This window comes from Apaloderma vittatum, unplaced genomic scaffold (genome assembly GCF_000703405.1).
Source record: "Apaloderma vittatum isolate BGI_N311 unplaced genomic scaffold, ASM70340v1 scaffold10784, whole genome shotgun sequence".
Lineage (NCBI taxonomy): Eukaryota > Metazoa > Chordata > Aves > Trogoniformes > Trogonidae > Apaloderma > Apaloderma vittatum.
Window position 1 is genome coordinate 3744 of NW_009713227.1, and position 6878 is coordinate 10621.

Here is a 6878-nt window from a genome sequence, read left to right on the forward strand (position 1 = left end):
CTTGTTCTGAACATCTGTGTGTGAAGTTGTGTGCTTAGAAACATACAAAGGATTTTATTACTGTAAAATAATTTCTGTTCCAGTATCTCATTAGCCTTCACCTTTTAGCTTTTTTGGGGGGAAGGTTGCAGTTGGTTTTTTTCAGAATAAATAAAAGCTAAATTATTTGGAGGTGAGCTTTCCTGCAACATAATTACTGTGCTAGCAGCAGACAAGTGTTTTCCACAGAGCAGGGGATCAACACACTCCACCAGGAGGGAAGAGTGGTTTCCTGGGTCCTCTCAAGGAACGGCCAGTGGGGCTGGCACTTACTGCAGAGACAAGCTTTTTGTGATACCATCCTGGGAGCTGGGAGGGGACCAGCACCCATTGCCCCTCAAGCGGCTTTCAAAGACATAACTAAAAACCTTTGAACTGGCTGCCTGCTTTTTAACTCACTCTAGGTCTCAGCGGTCTTAACGTTGAGCTGTCGTATGTTATGAAGCTACTGTCCAACATCACGCTCCAGAGTCTTTTTATTGAAAGAAGTGCAATTTTGTAAAGATAAATCTATTAATTTACCTGCCAAAGCATCTGCAATAGGTCTTTGCAGAGTGCTATTAAAAGCTAGTGGTTTATTACCCGTTTATGTATAGCTTATAATACACTTCTGTGTAATTGTGCATGACTTGCACATAGATGGTTAGATTTTGATATGGCTAAAACTTACAGTTTGTTTGTGTTAACTCTATAAGGTATATAAATAGCATTTTTTCACAAAGATGAGATGTAATGGATAGTGAAGTAGATACACATTCATCACATTTAATTTCAGCTGTTATAACTGCTAATCTATACAATATATACACATGAGGTGGTTTTTTAATATAAATATGGGTTTGTGAGAGTGCCACTTTACCATCAGTCTGTAACACATTATTTAGAGATTATTTATGGGCTGTTAGTATCTATCCCACTTTTTTTTTTTTTTAATAAGTTTAAGAGGACTGAAGGGGAAAACAATTTAGCATGGAACTGATTTTATATCAGCTGATTTTAGATGAAATAATAATATTGCAGTATTAAAGAATTGCATTGTCATCTCTTGCTGTGAAGTTGCATTATGTTCTGCAGCCTTGGCTCACTTGTTAATCCTTCAGTAACACACAATTGTTCAGCAAATGACACAACATGAAGAAATAATACCTATGATGTGATTTATACCACTTCAGGCAAAAATGTTGAGAGCTGAATCATCTGCCTTCACTTATATCAAGACACAGAAACAGCCAAAGGATCTGAAAACCGCGGCCGGTTGGACACGCTGAAATTACACACACTGAAAACAAAAGGTACATCTGCTTTATTCATCAAGTGCAAGTCTGATTTGCTCTTAAAACTAAACTCACGTGAGATGCATTAACATACACGTCTTGTGATTGAGAGGATCTTTGAGGCTCTGCGTTTGCATATGCTGGGCAGATCAAACACAGTGTGATCACCGAAGCCCAGCATGGTTGCTATATGCTCACTGTAGGGAGCAGGGGTGTGCAGTCAAATAAATACAGCCTGACTCCAGTGGGATATAAATACATTGAGCCAGCGGGACTTCTAGGGGGAGAGGGAAGGGGAGGGTGGGTATAGAGAAGTGACTTTTACAGCTGGTAGGGTTTCCTACTATGAGTCTGCCTGGAGCAGTGAAGTCACCAAACAGTTCAGCAATTTCTAGAAAAGTGGCTAGAAGTTGTGGAGAGCAGAGTTTACTAGAAATAGTTTTAACAGAAATAATGTATCAAGTCCAATTGCAAGCTTTGGCATGCCAGAATCTGAGTCTCCCCAAATGCAGCATGTATTAAACATCAACTACGGCAAAGAGCAAGAAAAAACCTGGCTTGTTATGATTGTATCCCCTTGTGTCTTGCTCTCTACCTTGAAGGGAAGACGGCACGGACCTACTATGGAGAGAAGTACCAGTTCAGTCAATTTGTTCTCCTTTAGCTTCCAGAAATAGCTGAAGAGCGGAAACATGGTCTTCACCATGTTCTGTGGTGCATGGGTCATTTTTTTAAAATTGGTATTTATTTTTCCTCTAATTCTACCACATGCATTTCTCTTGTCTTTTCCCAAAGTAATTAATTTAAAAACAAACACAGAATCATAGAATGGCCTAGGCTGGAAGGAACCTTAGAGATCATTTAATCCAACCCTCCCTGTCATGGGCAGGGATGGCTCTCAACTAGATCAGGCAACACATGGGGACCAAGCAGGGATCAAACCCGTGGCCTTGGTGTTATCAGCACCACGCTCTAACTGACTGAGATAACCAGCCCCCTAACATGTTTTCAGCAAAAGTAAGAAGAGAAATCTATTGGAAATAAGACTGTTTTCTTTCCTTGTACATAAAACAATCTCACAAGTGGGCCCTACACCTTTCACAGGATCAAGATTTTAATAATGTTTCATATTGGCATTTTGCATTTGTGGCATTCTGACTTGCCATATCTTTCATATTTACTTGATTTTTTTTTTGTCCTTTCTGTGCCATTTTTCCTGTTTCCCTCTATTTCCAGTCTTTTTATTTTGTCAGCAAACTCTATAGGCCACATCAAAATATCACTTGGATATTTAATGGATTGCATGAAATACTATTCATGGAGGCCAGTACTTGGAAAGTTGAGGCAACGGTAGCCTAATTCAGCCAAGCTGCTAAGTACTAGAGTCCTCATACGCGACATGGCTCAGCCGTCTCTAAGAGGGGTCTGAACTTCATTTACAAGTTAAGCGTGCTGTCTGCATGGCTTATGGCACCTACACTGCGTGGCTGCAGGCTACTTTCTGGAGCTCTCAGAAGGGAGAAGTCCAGGCACACTCAACACCTTAATGTGTGTCCAAGGTGGTCTGGATGAATCAGGCACGGGCAGACTATATTTCAGTCCGCTAGCAAGTGCAGCAAGGTCTGCTCTTCATCTCTAGAGTGTAGATGGCCCAAAGTACCCAAAAGATTCACAGTGGAGTTGAAAGATGACATTACAGAAGGAAGGTTGCAGAGGTAGATCCTGGAACTTCCTATGCTCTTCACCTCATGGTGCTTTTGGACATAACGGCGCTAAAAAATCTTTCCGGGCTCCTTACCTCTGTTTTTGGGAGAATCTCTGAATATCACCAAGAATCATTTATGCTGTGGATTTTGTGAACTAATCTGCTCAGATCCTAAAAGTTGTTGTTTTAAACTATCATACTTCATGGTTATGAAGCAGCAACAGAGCAAAGGTCTCTTGCTCAATGGGACTTGCCTGGATGCGTTCCTGTGGGGCCTGCCCTAGGTGATCCTGCTCTGGCAGGGGGGTTGCACTAGATGATCTCTAGAGGTCCCTTCCAACCCCTGACATTCTATGATTCTATGACTCAGATGCACAACCACATCACACTCAAAATTTCTTTGGGAAGCTGAAGTAGACAATCCTTTACTTACAAAATGGTGGAGAAACAGAAGTTAAGAGCCATGAGGAAATGTCTGGAAAGTGCCGGGCAGTATGGTTCAGGAAGGAAAGCAAGCACAGAGTGTTTTGTGATTCCTGTGCAAGGTCATCTGCTGCACAAACTACAATCCCTGTGGACCTTAAGAACATCTCTTCTGAGTTCTAAAATCCTTTAACTAATCTGAGCCTGGATGCATTCAAAAATGCTCTAGGTGATCCTGCTCTGACAGGGGATTGGACTAGATGATCTTTCAAGGTCACTTCCAACCCTTAACACTCTGAGTCATTTGCACAGCTGAATGGACTCAAGGTCTCTTAAGTAAATTGGAAATACTTATAATTCTACAGGAAATTAGGGAACAGTAAGGTAGTCCCAGAGCAGAGGAAGAAATAAAAAGGAGTCATAAAACCTCTGGTCTCTGGGAAAGCTCTGGGTGAAGATGACTTTCTAATAGAATTTTCTAAACTCTTTCAGTCTTGCTTGGCTCCTGTCATACGGAAAAATTTTCAAAAGGCCAAAGCAAAAGGGTTCCATTTCAGCATTAATTGCAGTGTTGGGTTTTCTTAACTCTCTTTCCTAGGAAATAACTCACTGATGCACCATTTGCAATAATTAAATTACAGGCCAATTCTTTTGACTAATGTGGCTCAGAAGACACAGGTTAAAATAGCATCTAGAAAATGTCTGAACAGCATACCTTGTGGACGAGAACTTAGTATATATCTTGAGGTGCACATTAATCAGAAAGCTGCTACAGAGTCTATAGGCCTGTTATTATAATTTGCTATTTTTAAAATTCTCTGAAGTAATCAGAAAATCAACCATCTCAACATTCCCTAAAGAGAGCTGCTTCCCACCCACCAGCAGTGGCTGACTTCACTGTTGACATAAAAACCATGAAGATCTTAAGTCTAGTATTCTGCTATATAATTGTATCCTTAATTTTGGCCTTGTTGAAAGTCTGCTGGAAAACTGAGCTTGTGTGTCCTCATTAGGAGCAATTCATATGTAAATCATTTAAGTTTGGTTTTTTTTTTTTTACTTAAAGAAGGAAAACGTTCCTGTGACTCAAACATTCTGCAGGCTTTTGCTCTTGTGGCTCCTGGGTGGCTGTGAGTCCTGGCAAATCTGATGCAGGGTGAGAGAGTTGCTGCCCATGTTCTCACCTTCTCTTGCTTTAGCTGCTGGAGAAGGCGTCTCTCAAGATACTTTACGTTTTGTCAGCCGTGGTTTAGTTGTTGAAAAGACATGAGATGAAATCATGTTATCTTCTGCATGCTTGTTCCTGGGGTACACCCTCTCTTCAGTCAACAGTAGCCATCTAGTTATCAATTTTTCTGCATTTGGAAGGCTTAATTTTTGCTCTTTTATATGCAAAAATAAGCTGAAGTGGCAACATAGCAGTAGTTGAATGAATGAATGACATCCTAGTGTTGAAATGGAGTGACTTCGAAAAGATGTTAAATAAACAAGTCAGACGAGTTCTCTGGACCTTTATCAATAAAATTGATGAAGCATCATATGAGGTAACAGCCAAGTACTTGTCTGAGAGTAGAAGTTTGATACAAAGTTTGGGCACCTATTTCTTCTGAGTATTTCTGGAGCTGGAAATGGAAGTTAGCATAAGTTTGCTATTCGAAGTGTTGACAGCAATTTGAAGGTGTAAAGGAATATTGCGTCTTTACCATGATTTCTATGCTTTTGAATTGGATGAGCCGAGTCCCTTCACACTCTTAACTGTTCCCAAAATATAATGTCTGAGGTATTTGTCTCTAAGAAAGCTGAGTCTTTGTTGCTCATGAATAAATTTCAAACTATTGCTGAAGGTGTTTGGAGCTTCCCTTTGGCACCTTGTAATTGTAGATACGTAAAAATGTGGGACTAGGTAGCAGATGATGAAACTCAAGTTGGTTAAAAACTATTTGTCAAAACTCCCATTTTTTTCTCATATAAAGAATTCTACATGAAAAGGTGGAGTCCAAGGTAATCTGGGAGGCACATAATTGTTTACTGTTCATGAATTGTCCAGTTCATTGCAAAGAAAATGTCGCAGCTGCTAGAAATCTGACCTTGTGCCCAGAAATGTGTAAAAGCACAGCTGGCCCTGTCTGGGCTGGAAATCCCCCTAAAGAATAATGGAAAGGCTTTATTGTGAGAGAGTATTAAGCTTTAAAAAATTAATAGGGGGTGCATGTTTCAAATGTCATCTCTCAATTTAACAATATATTTAACATATCTTAATGTCAGATTGCTTTTTCATTAGGTTTTTTGTGGGTTATTCCTTCTTGGTAACTGGCATTATTCTAGCCGGCCTCCAGCTGCTGCTCCTCAGCTACGCAGCAAAGATCCTTACTCTTTTGCAAGGCAGTGGGAGAGAAAAAGGGGTGCAAAGTGCAAAAAATGCCAAGTGAGATCGATGGGCAGGAGTGTTTCCTTGATACAGCCAAGCTGAGCTGGTCATGGGACCAGATGCAAAGATACCTTAGAGTTCAGTTTGTAACTACAGCCTCAGGGCATGGGGAAGTGCTGGTGGCTGCTGAGTGGCAATGCTCATTGGTGGTCTGAAATCTGAAATGGACAGGCAGGTGGCTCCAAACAGGAGCACTGTGTAGCTCTGCCACAGGGGATATAAAGGAAGATTAAAGACTTACCCTACCTGGACTAAGACCTGAAGAAACAAACAGAATAAACTTTCAGTACAGCATGGTGAAGTGAGCTAGCACTGAGGAAACATCTACGGCACAAGGTTGAGGGTAAAGGTGGGAGGGAGTCTGAGCCACCCCGCTTGGCCCAGCTCCAACCTGTTGCACCAGCATTCCCCAGCAGCCCTCTGTGGCACAGCAGCACTGCAAGGGCTCTGTAAATCTACAGGTTGAAACTCCCTGAGCTGTAGCTGCCCGTACCAAATTTGCCAGACCTTCCCGGTGGTGGAAATGCTACTGAAGTGCCTGACGTTTTAAGTAATCAAGGTTTTGTTTCCACCATGGCCCTTCCCCGTTGTCACTGGCAGCTCGAGGATCCTGATGGGATAAACACATTTAAAAAGTGCACTAAACAGGTATAGTTTCGAGTGATTCATTCAGGCTGCTGTTGGTGCTTCCAGTGCAAGTGCTGCACAGTATGACTGGAAAGAAATTACAGAGGGTAAGGAAATGAATTTCTTAAAAAAGCAAGTGTTTGCTGTCTCTAGGGCCAGTTTCTGTAATAGCAAGCTGGCTGCTACACCAGTGGAGAGTTTCCTTGCTGGGGAGCTCTGTGTGCACAGGTGAAGCCAGAGCACAGATGGGCAGCTCGGTAACTCTGTTCCCAGCCTAAACTGACTTCATTTGCTTACACCACAGCATTCAGGGGAGTTCATGCTAGGATTCGTAAACCATGGGTAATGTGAACTATTCTCCCCCTGTCCCACAGCATTCCTG